This window comes from Danio rerio, chromosome 16, assembly GCF_052040795.2.
Source record: "Danio rerio strain M-AB ecotype USA chromosome 16, GRCz13ab, whole genome shotgun sequence".
In the NCBI taxonomy this organism is placed as follows: domain Eukaryota; kingdom Metazoa; phylum Chordata; class Actinopteri; order Cypriniformes; family Danionidae; genus Danio; species Danio rerio.
Genome location: NC_141036.1, coordinates 56,591,087 through 56,604,099, shown reverse-complemented (window position 1 = coordinate 56,604,099; position 13,013 = coordinate 56,591,087). Strand labels below are relative to the sequence as shown.

The following is a 13,013-nucleotide window of genomic DNA, read 5'->3' as shown; positions in this document are numbered from 1 at the left end:
GTTAATTTATATTTATTTATTTATTTTTAGTTATTTGTTTACTTTTATTTTTGTTTTATTTACTGAGCACATTAGTGAAAGTAAAAAAAGAACATTATTCATTTAACTTAAATATATGTGTTTATTTAATGTATATTATTGGTAATTTATCTTTATTTATGTATATTTATTTAGTTTGTTATTTTTTAACAAACTAGTGAAAATAAAAAAAAACTTTTTTATTTTACTTAAATGTATTTATTTGTTTATTTAATTGAAATGTATGTTTTATTTAATGTTTATTATTGTTAATTCATATTTATTGATTAATTTATTGATTATGTTTTTTTTATTCTTGTTTAAATATTTTTCATTTATTAATATTTATATTTAACTAATTTATTTTTATTTATTTATGTTTTATGTTTTCATTCATTCATTCATTCATTTTCAAATGTACAATTACATAGACATATTATTAATTCACAAATACAGATTTTTGGATTATATTTTAAGTTAAAACCTCAAAACACTTTGACATCTTCCCCCATTAACCAGCCACACACAAACGCACCACTGGAAGCACAAATAATATGCTTTTGAGAAAAGTTGTCATCTCATAATTGCATCATAGCATGTTTTCTGGCATCCCGGCGTGTCACATTACACGCTCCGGCACGCTCTAATAAAGCCACACGCAGACACATACTGCTGTTTATTATAGGCTTTTCCATTAAGTTACATTAATTATAGTGCTTATTATATTTCATGTGTCCCAGTTCAGTTTGCTGCTCTGACACTGATTAGTGTTCAGGTCATGTGCGGCGTCCTCAGCTCTTTTGCTGAAAATATGACTGTGAAAAATATTGATTTGCTCTCGGACATTTAATATACAGTACAGCTGGCCACTTACAATGGATAGAGATGCAGAAGTTTTTACTACAGTACTTTTATTACTTTAGTTTTTTTGTTGTTTTTATAATTGTTATTGTTGTTTTTATTACTATCATTATTATTATTATTATTATTAATATTTTATAATAACAATAACAATAACAATAATAATAATAATTATTATTATTATTATTAACCAATTCATCTCTATACGACAGACATTATAATAACATAAAACTATATTCTTTATTATTTTGAGAAAACCTCATTTTGTTTTTTTCCGGCTCCTATATTATGATACAGTCAGCTTATGGAGGAAAGAACCCACATGAAAAATTACAGTAAATATTAATAATAATCAATAGTAAATAGTAAATATTACTATTTTAAGCATAGTATAGTAGAGTGATAGTATTTATAACACTTTGTTAATGAATTTTACAGCATAATATAATAACTATATTAAACTAATAATACTGTGGTATATTTAATTTTTTACTACAGTAATCTCTGGTGTATAGTGGTGTATTATATTATATAAGTTACTTATTATTATTATTATTATTATATTATTATTATTATTATTATTATTATTATTGTTTTATTATTGTTATTAATGTTATTGTTATTATTATTATTATTAATAATAATAATAATAATAATAATAATAATAATAATGTCATTATTATTATTATTATTATTATTATTATTATTATTATTAATATTATTATACTGTTGTTATTACTATACTGTTATTATTATTATTATCATTATTATTATTATTATTATTATTATACTGTTATTAATATTATTATTATTATTATTATTATTATTATTATAGATAATATTGTCATCATTATTATTATTTGTTATTGTATTTATTTATTGAACAATATGTTTATATAGTTGTTTATATGTAAGTTTAGTTTTATATTTACAATAATATAATACATTTTAAAAGATCCTCAAAAACATGATCAAAGCATGAAAAGTGAAGCATGGAAATTCAGAAGTAAATCTTTCAGTCCAGCAAGTGCTCATATTGAAACGTAAGATATTCATTTGTTGATTTTAGTAAAATCGCAGCATGTAAAATCATGTAAACCTCCAGCTAAAAGTGAACATTTGCACAGTCATATAACAAGGTTGTTACTTGCTAAAAAGCACAAATGATCGATCACACAGCAAAATAGATGCATGTTTTGAAGCAAATTCTGATCATTTTTAGAAACCAAATAACCGGTCACTATAAAATCTCTCAATGATAAATTCAAAGCCGGCCAGGCTTTATGTGGACCAAAGTGCCTATAAAACCAGCAGAGCCGTTAAAACATTCATCGACTGCAAACCAGTAACACCATGATGGAGGTTTAACGTTATAAAAAATGTATATCTGGAGAGACTGCGGATAAAAGTGTCTGCCAAACGCATAAATGTGAAGGCAGAAGTAATGACTCCAAAAGCAGGACCAGCTCATATAATCAGACATCAGCGCCACGGGTGTAAAATACTCCAAATGCACCCTTAAAAGGACAGATCACCCCCAAAAATTAACTATGTATTCACCCTCAATTGGTTCCAAACATTTGTAGGCATCTTTATTCAGTTAAACACAAAAGAAGATGCTTTGAAGAATGATAGAAACCGGTAACCATTGGCTTCCAAAGTAGGAAAAACAAATACAATGGAAGCCAATGAATCTGACTCCAGCTAGCTCAGGAAACAGTGGTGACTCTGTAGTTAGCGTCTTTATGGATGCATCACACTTTTATAATTGATCATATGTGGTTGTTTTGGGAAACACAGCCCTGATCAGCGTCTCTCACACACACTCCTGCTGCTGATCTTTAATTCCTCCGCTTATCTGAGCATGAGTTCGCTGAGTTTCCTTCACAGTTCAGACCCCCAGAGAGACACAGATAGACAGACAGACAGACAGACTGAGAGAGACACAGACCCCCCTGGGCCACAGATAAAGAGCGACAGGAACTGTCTGATGGAGATTTTGTAGTGATGTGTCACACAAAGCCAGATCTTTAGTCTTGCGTCTGACAGGCTCAAAGACAGAGCTGCAGATCCTCCATTCCTCCAGTCTTCATCACTCTGTCTGCTCGGCTGCACAGTGCTAACGACGCTTCTTCCACAAAACCTGCTTAAATTAATAGCTTAAACCCTTATAAACCAGGAGGAGTTTTCTTCTTTCTTTCTGTCTTTTGTGGGATATGAAAGGAGAAGTTTTAAACGCTGTAAACAAACTACAGAATGCACTATGAAACAGTGGTTCATGTCACACCAATGCTACACTTTTACACAAATACTTTCTTTATTTTTTGGTTTCACTTCTAGCCCAAGTATCTAAAAATTCTTAAGTCAAGAAGCATTTTCTAGTCAGCAAAACGTATTGTCTTGTTTTAAAAAATAATATGCCAAAGTGAAGTGAGTTTTAAAAACTTCGCTTAAATAAAAAAAAAGCAATCCGCCAATAGGATAAGAAGAAGAATCTTGTTTTGCCTTTTCATTCATTCATTTTCTTTTCGGCTTAGTCCTTCCAGCCGCAACCTATCTCTGGAATAAACCAATGAAGGAACAAACAAATAGATGAACAAATGAACGAATGAGGGAACGAGCGAAGGAATGAACGAAGGAACAAAGGAAAAGAAGAAAGAATGAACAAAAGAGAATGAATGAACAAGGGAACAAACAAAGGAATAAATTAACAAATAAATGAATAAACAAATGTAAGACAGAAAGAAAGAAAGAAAGAAAGAAAGAAAGAAAGAAAGAAAGAAAGAAAGAAAGGAAGGAAGGAAGGAAGGAAGGAAGGAAGAAAGAAAGAAAGAAAGAAAGAAAGAAAGAAAGAAAGAAAGAAAGAAAGAAAGAAAGAAAGAAAGAAAGAAAGAAAGAAAGAAAAAAAGAGAGAGAGAGAAAGAAAGAAAGAAAGAAAATAAGAAAGAAAGAAAGAAAGAAAAAAAGAGAGAGAGAAAGAAAGAAAGAAAGAAAGAAAGAAAGAAAGAAAGGAAGGAAGGAAGGAAGGAAGAAAGAAAGAAACAAAGAAAGGAAGGAAGGAAGGAAGGAAGGAAGGAAGGAAGGAAGAAAGAAAGAAAGAAAGAAAGAAAAAAAGAGAGAGAGAGAAAGAAAGAAAGAAAGAAAATAAGAAAGAAAGATAGAAAGAAAAAAAGAGAGATTTTTTTTTTGATTTTCACAACACTTTAATACAAAAACATTAATACATTATTCAAACAATCAACTCACAAAAAAGTGAGAAAAAAAGAAATAAATTAATCCAAAATGGGAGCAAAGACCAACTCATTTTCATAAATCTCACACAGAGCACCGGCATAACACCACATCAAGTCAAAAGAAGGAAGATCATCCATAGCTTTAAAAAACCTAAAATCAACTAGAATTCTTGATTTGACAGAATTACCAAAAACTGCCAACAAGTTGTGATTCACATTTCCTTCAATTTTTTGCTTTCTCGTACAATATACTGCCATCTTAGCTTGTCCTAATAAAAAATTGAGAAGCTGACATTTAAAGCGTTTCCTCTGAACATATTTAAACCCACAAATGAAAGTTTTAGTGGAAAAGGTTTCTCCAAAAGATACAAACAAATTCTGTAAAACAGTAAACAAAGGCTCAAGTCTGGAGCATTGCATAAACGTGTGAAAAACAGTTTCTCTCTGCAAGCAGAAAGGGCAGTCATGACCAACATCAGGATTTAAAATTGAAATAAAAGCATTAACTGCAACGGCACCATGCAAAATTCTCCACTGTAAATCTCCATGTCTTTTAGTTAATGGTGACTTGTACAGTGATCGCCATTGAGGGTGCTCATCCTCATTTAAATTTAAAACCTCACGCCATGGAGTGTCCACTCTATTGTTCAGACCCATTTTATTAAAAACTTTAACACATGTTTTATATAAAACCTTCCCAGAAGCTGACTCTTGCCCAATTATTGTCACATCTTTACAATGTAAAAACACCCCTTCACAGTTTTCTAAGTTGGGAGATAATGACAAAAACGGGAAAACATCGTTACAATTTGGAACAGTTAACCCTTCATAATAGTCCTCCAACAACCTGATCTCTTCAGTTGTGAGAGAAGCCCTCCATTGTTCAAGAAGTTTGGTAACTGTCCGTTTAGAATGTAGACCCAAATGTCCAGCAACTGCGTCAGCATTTTTAAAGTCTTTTCCAGCTGACTTTAATAAACACCCAAGAGTTGTTATTTTAGCCGATGAGAGGATTTCGTTGAGTGCAGGAAAAGATCCCCTTAAGGATATGTCCATACGTGAACCACAGATTAAAGGTTCTTGTAGCAGCCAGTGTAAAGACGTTGTGTCTAAAGGTCTGTGCACAGTAAACAAAGTCCATATCTTGAAGATATTACGGTAGAAGATTGGAAGTTTGGATAAATCCATCCTTTTAGGATTCAGCCAAAACAAAGTTTTCTCAATGCCCACATTTCCAAAAGACTGCATTAGCAAAAAGGTTATAGATCTCCAGTTTGCGTCCAATGGTCCATTCAAAAGTCTCTGCACAAACTGAAGCCGAAAAGCTGCTGTTCGGCTCTGTAAATGCACAAGTCCATGACCTCCTTCTTCCTTCGGTAAATACAACACAGCTTTCGGAACCCAGTGTAGCTTATCCCAAAAGAAATCTATCAATATTGACTGAACTTTTGACAAAAGATTAAAAGGAGGATCCACACACATTAGCCGATGCCACAAAGATGATGCCAACAAATTATTAATTATCAATATGCGGCCTCTGTAAGACATATTTGGAAGTAAAAAATTCCATTTACTAAGACGGCCTTTTATTTTTTCAACAACACCTTCAAAGTTTTTTTGTACAACTACTTCATTTCCTAAAAACACTCCCAGATACTTAAAACCCTCTCTGGTCCAAAGTAAACCATCGGGGAGGTTTGGTTCTCCATTTAACCATTTTCCGATTAAAATTGCCTCGCTTTTAGACCAATTAACTTTAGTAGAGGAAAACTCCTTGAAATCATTTAGCAATTTTAACAGCAATTCAACATCATCTTGACAACTAATTAAAATAACAACATCATCTGCATATGCTGACAATTTAAACACATTTGGACATGATGGAATACATAACCCATGCAAATCTGCTCTTAATTTAATTAAAAAAGGCTCAATTGCTAAAACATACAACATTCCGGACAAAGCACAGCCTTGCCTTACACCTCTAAAAACCTTAAAAGGAGCACATAAGTCACCATTAACTTTCAAAATACTCTCAACGTCACAGTACAACACCTTCACCATTGAGATAAAACTTGAACTAAAGCCAAAAGCCTCTAGAGCATCCCATAAATACTTATGCTCGATGCGATCAAAAGCTTTTTCCTGATCAAGCGACAAAAGACCAATATCTAAATTAAGCTCTTTGCCAAGGTCCAGAACATCCCTGATAAAGGATATATTGTCAACAATACGTCTACCAGGTATACAATATGTCTGGTCAGGATGGATCACCTGCTCCAAAACTGCCCCTAATCTGTTTGCCAGGACTTTTGAAAGCAATTTGTAATCATTGCACAACAAACTGACTGGTCTCCAGTTTTTGATGTCGTTCAGATCTCCCTTCTTTGGCAGTAACGTGAGAACTGCTCTACGGCAGCTTGTGGGAAGCCGCCCATAGGCCAGGCTTTCTTTGAGCACCTCTAGTAGGTCCGGACCCACATCCGGCCAAAAGGACTTATAGAAGTCAATCGACAACCCATCAAGTCCAGGTGCTTTCCCACATTCCATGCTTTGCAGAGCCTCCTCCAACTCCTCCAGAGTTAAGGCCTTACTAATCTCAGCATTAGCCTCTTGGGACAGCTGAGGCAAGTTTTCAAGGAAGACATTAGTCGTTTGTTCATGCATAAGATCACTTTTATACAAATGCTCATAAAAACTCACCGCTCTTTTTCGAATATCAGAAGGTTCTGACAACAAAGATCCATCTTCTGATTTTAAAGCATGTATGAGCCTTCTTTGTCCATTTTTTTTCTCTAAATTAAAAAAGAATTTAGAAGGTGCATCCATCAACTCTATACTCTGATAGCGGGATCTGACCAGCGCTCCTTGTGTAACGGTATCCAAAAATTTACCTAAAATATTTTTCTTTTTATTAAAAGAGTCCAAATAAGCCAAATTAGATGTGTTGTCAACAAGCATTTGAAGCTCTACCAGCTCCTTTTCAATTGATTTTATTGAACGGAGAATGTCTCCTGTGACATTAAGAGTATATTGTTGACACAGCTGTTTAACCTGTACCTTTGCAACCTCCCACCACTGCTGCAAACATTGAAAAGAAGTTTTTGTATTTCTAAAATTCTTCCAGAACTCTTTAAAAATCTCCTTAAAATGCTTATCAGACAATAAATTACTGTTAAAATGCCAATATGCACTTTTTGATTTAATAGACCTTTGAGATATAACACATTGTAACAAACTGTGATCAGAGAAACTCACTGGGCAAATTGAACAGCTTCTAAAAAGATTAAACTGGTGCTTAAAACAATAAAATCTATCTAATCTTGCTAGTGAAATCAGATTATCACGAGCATGAGCCCAGGTATACTGTCTTTGACTGCCATTAAAATTCCTCCAGACATCAACAATTTCATGGGTTTTTATTAATTGAATTAGACGCTTCTGTGAAGCCATGTGTGGTTCAACATGATTCCTATCAAGCATGCTCTCAGTACAATTAAAATCACCCCCTAAAAACAAAACTTTATCAGTGTCACAATTACTTAAAACATTACTCAATGTATCAAGGAACACCATCCTTTCTAAAGCATTAACTGGAACATACACGCATATAAAAATAAAAGAATACTTTTCAAACTGGGCATCAACTTTTAAAAGTCTACCTTTTATGACTTCATCCACCTGATAGGAAACAGGAACAAAGCTCTTAGAGAATAGAATAGCAACCCCACTGCTAGTTGAATTCAAATGACTTAAAATGGATAACCCATCAAATTCCTTACCCCAGTCAGAACTGTTTAATGCATCACTATGTGTTTCTTGAATACATAAAACATCAATTCTCTTTTGTTTAATTATTTCATATATCTGATACCTTTTCCTAATATCTCTAGCCCCATTTACATTAAGAGAAGCCACAAAAACCTCCTCCATAGAAAGGAAAGAAAGGCAAAACCAAAAATAGCCCAAGCAGAAAAAACAGAAAAGAAAAAAGGGGAGAACGTATTTATGTACTGTCATTACTGAGCCTTGGTTGGGCATTAAGTTTGCCAAGCAATTTTTCTAGTCGATACACCTCCTGTTTATTGAATCTTCCCTCACTCTTAAAAAGCTTAGCTTTTTCCATGAATTGCATTACATCTGGGAAATATTCCTCAATTTTTACATTTCTGGCATTTTTTGTCACTTTAAGAAATGACTTTATGTCGTCCACAGTGTAAACCCGGCTAGAAAAACCGCTTAATGGCAAACTGCACGACACACTGCATTCTGAAAAGTCGCTCTCACTCTCAGTTTCGGATTGACTCAGATCGCAATTATCCGTCTTTTTAGCCTGTTTACCTGTATTCTGTTGTTTTAAGCGTCTCTTCTGAGGCGTCTTAAAAGCACTGTCATCTAAATCCATTTCCAAATTCACATCCTGTTCTTTAGTGAAAGACGCTTGCTCTCCGGTTGTACCCGGGTCACTGCTATTGCGCAATACATCCACCGCAGCTTGTAAAGGCTGTTCATCAACCTGTAACGAACTGTCTCTTCCCACATCAACCACATCATTTCTTTTCTCGTCATTTTTATCAGTCATGATCACCTCAGCTACTGTCTGTGGTACAGTTTTCTGAGGAAGACTTGTGCTAGGCGCGTCACTAACACCTGCCACAGCGGCCGTGCGATTCTGCATCTCAGAGTCGCGCGCATCAGCAGGTGAACGATTTTGATCTTGCTGCTGGTTTAATCGACCGGGGCATGAGCGAATTAAATGACCCACTTCCCCGCATGAAAAACACTTCATGCTGTTTGTAGTCACAAATATTACGTAATTAAATTCGTCCTGACGAAAGTTTAAAGCCACGTCTAATTCATCCAAGTTGTCCTGCAAAATCATATAGGCGTAACGCCGAAAAGACACAACATGCTTTAACAAAGGCGACTTACACCCGATAGGAATCATTTTTATCGGGGAAACAAGTTTGCCATAGCGAGAAAGCATTCCGGTCAGCACCTCATTCGAAATAAAAGGTGGTACGTTGGACAAAGTTATTCTTTTAGATGGGGTGGACAGCGGAAGCACTGGGGTGAAAATTCCACCAATAACTATTCCACTTTCAACCAATTGATTCGCCAAATCAACCGTCTTTAAGAATACTACAATCGCATTATTCATACGAGATGCTGACAGGATGCTTTCAGTGCCGACAACTTCACCTATAGCCAAACTACACTCCTCCACACTAACAGTGGAGTCCACTTTGATCCCATGACGCCGTGTCAGAAAATCAAAGCTCCGACTCCCCGTCATAGCCATTCTGACACGAAAACCGAGAGCAGATGCTCCGGTATAAGTTTAATTGATTCTCTTTCTCAAACTAATGAAGCCAACAACCTCAAAAAGAAGAGAAAAAGGATAGAAAAAGTAAATCTTTCGTACCTGCACACACGCCAAACGCTCACACACAGCTCCGCCCACTCACTCAGCACATGCGCGAAAGAAAGAAAGAAAGAAAGAAAGAAAGAAAGAAAGAAAGAAAGAAAGAAAGAAAGAAAGAAAGAAAGAAAGAAAGAAAGAAAGAAAGTAAGAAAGAAAGAAAGAAAGAATGAATTAACAAACAAAGGAAGGAATGAATAAACAGACAAATTAGGAAAGAACGAATGAAAGAAGAAATGAATGAAAAAAGGGAGGAATGAATGAAATATAAATAAAAGAAAGAAGGAAGAAAGAAAGCTTAACAGAAGACAACATCACTTTCCGCTCAAGTCACTTCATAGACACACACACACACATATTCGCGTACAGTATAATACATCACAATGTCATCATCCGGCTCATGTTCTGTCCCCATCCAGCAGTGTCAGTGCAATCAGATCCCCAACATCACTCAATAATAAAGCCTCCCAAACAGCAAACCAGCATCCAAAACACCTCACCATCTTCAGCTAAAATCAGGACTCCACCATCAAATCATCAAGAGGAGTTGGCCTTTCAAACCTGGAGCCACACAGAAACACTCAACCGAAATCAAATTGTCCGTTTTGCAATTCTATTATTCCCCCCACCACACACACACACACACACACACACACACACACACACACACACACACACACACACACACACACACACACACACACACACACACACACACACACACACACACACCTCTCTGGATGCTTTTCAAGCCTTTTTCAGCCCTCGTGCCCATTCTCAGCTCTTTATCCTGTTACTCTAGTTAATTGCAAAGTGCTGTTCGTCTCTCCTCTGTCTAAAAACAGGCTTCCCAGAGGAGGAGCCTGGGTTACAGGAACCATCAAGAGCTTCTTTTTACACTCCAGCAACATTTTTGTTTCATATTCAGGGTTCACTCGGGTGCTGGAAATCCCTGAGAATGCTTTAAATGAAAGGGAATATTTGTAAATGGCTTTTTTATCCAACTTTGACATTGGGATGAAGGTCGTGTGTGAATGGCTTGATTCCGACGTATGTTTTTGTTTGTTTATTGTGAAGACTGGTTGGTTTAAGTGAAATACACTGTAAAAAAGGGCAGTGGGTAGCACGATCGCTTTACAGAAAGAAGGGCACTGGTTCAAGCCTTGGCTGGGTCAGTTGGCATTTCTGTGTGGAGTTTGCATGCTCTCCCCGTGTTGGCGTGGGTTTCCTTTAGGTGCTCCGGTTTCCCCCACAAGTCTAAAGACATGTGGTATTGGGGAATTGCCGCTGGAAGGGCATCCGCTGCGTAAAACATATGTTGGATAAGTTGGCGGTTCATTCCACTGTGGCGACCCCAGATTAATAAGGAAGCCAAAAAAAAAACATTAATAAATGAATGAATAAAAGAATGAATGAATGAAGGTGCACTACTTGAAAATATTTTTTTGGCCCATGCTTGCATTGAAAAATATATTGACACAACTCTAATAATAAGTAAAAAGCAATTAAAATAATAATGATAGCCTACAGATAAATGGTCGACCAGGTGGTTATGATGCTTGTTAAAGGGTTAATTTCAACTTATTCGTTTTTACAAATTTAAGTGGAATAAACATATAACAATTAAGTTGTCCCTCCTTAAACAATCAGCAATTGTGTTGTGTCCAACACAATCTCACGGCAATTCGTCACTGTTTGATTTAGTGGCTAATTGAATATGAATTCGTACGACCTAATATGTACAATTTAGTACGATGTGCTCAGCCCCCAATGACAGTTGGGTTTAGAGGTGGGGTTAGGTGCCACACCTACTTTTAAAATCTTACAATTTTGCATGACTGAACTCATACGAATTCCTACGAATTAGCCACTACACTGACAAAACGTAAAAAAACTTTTTTTTTTTTTTTTCACAAAATACAATAAACAAGTTATTTATAACTTGTTAACCAGCAGCTTGTAAGTTAATTGTTGGCTATCTATAAGGCACAGTTATAAATAATTAACAAACTACTAACTTTTATTTAGCAAGTCGTTTATAACTCATTAAATAACAGTTTATTAATGGTTTATTAACTAGTTAAACCGGATAGCTATTCTAAAGTGTTACCAGGGTTTCTGGTGATAATATGGGCAGAGTTCTAGACCAACGGAAGCTCATGGAGGGATTTATGAGTGAGAGCAAAGAGAAGAGAGTTGCAGTAATCTAAACGAGATGTGACAGCGCTATGGACGAGAACAGCAGTGGCATGGGAAGGGTGGAGTCCGTTATTGTTGTTGCCTAGATGGAAGTAAGCAGACCGGGTGATGTTATTGAAGTGAGAATCAAAAGATAGGGTGCTATCAAGGATGACACCCAGACTCTTAACCTCTTAACCTTATTCAGAATATTGGTGTTTCCATCATGTGATACTTCAAAATCTGCATTAAAAGTTCACAACATGCTGTAAATATGAATTCCTTGCATCACTTTGTAATTGTTTGTGAGAATTACTATCAGTTTCACACGGACACTCTTCCAACACCAAATCTGTGCACATTAGTGGATGAAAGACCCCATTTCAGCAAGATTTACATCATACATGGCGCTTTCATGTTGAATTTCTGAGCTCTTTTGAAGCTTGACAGTATCGTTTTTTTCCATCTTCAATAAAAGAATGTCAGATCAGACCAGGAGAGCCATGAATTAGTGAATAAACGCTGACACCGTTTTTCCCTCTGCGTGTGTGTGTTTGTCTCTTTAAGGGATAGAAAGCAGCATCTGTGGACTCCTTCGCCAATCTGCATGCTCTGAATTATTGATCAGGATATGGAGAAGAGCATGCTTCAGTCTTTACTACACTGGAAAAAAAAGATTCATTGGTTTCACTAACATTTTTTTAAGGTAAAGTGGTTGCAAATAAATGTATATGGGCTGAATTTAAACAAACAAATTAAATTTAGTAGCGTTTGACTTAATTTGTTTGTTTAATTTTGCCCTTTATGCATTAATTGTTTGCAACCACTAACCTTAAAAAATGTTAGAAAATCCAGTTAATATATATATATATATATATATATATATATATATATATATATATATATATATATATATATATATATATATATATATGTTTACTTAGTATACTATTGAACCATTCTGTTCGACCTCCGCAGTTTAATATACATATGAATATTGTAGTTTTTTGGTTTTTCATTAAAGGGCACCTATGATGAAAAGCATCTTTTGCTTTACAACAGCAAAAGCCCGATCCTCACTTCGCTTACACCGGGACCTTGGTATAGATAGAGTAAATTCATCAGAAGACCTCAGTGACCTATCAGGATTGTATACATGTAGCAGGTCTGATAAGTAAGATGGTGCCAGATCGTTTAAGGATTTAAAAACAAAGTTTAATAGTTTAAAATCAATCCGTGACCTAACAGGCAGCCAGCCCAGAGAGGAAAGAACTGGGGATATGTGCTCGAACTTGCGAGTC

General features: G+C 35.2%; 1 protein-coding gene across 3 annotated transcripts in view; it reads right to left on the bottom strand.

Annotated features, from left to right (window-relative positions):
• Positions 1 to 13,013, bottom strand: part of iglon5 (IgLON family member 5) — a 390,249-nt gene that overhangs the window by 137,416 nt on the left and 239,820 nt on the right. The window contains exon 1 of one of the 3 annotated variants that reach the window (XM_087285731.1): positions 9,538 to 9,589. The gene's annotated coding sequence lies outside the window, so the exon portion shown is untranslated. 3 annotated transcript variants of the gene reach the window in all.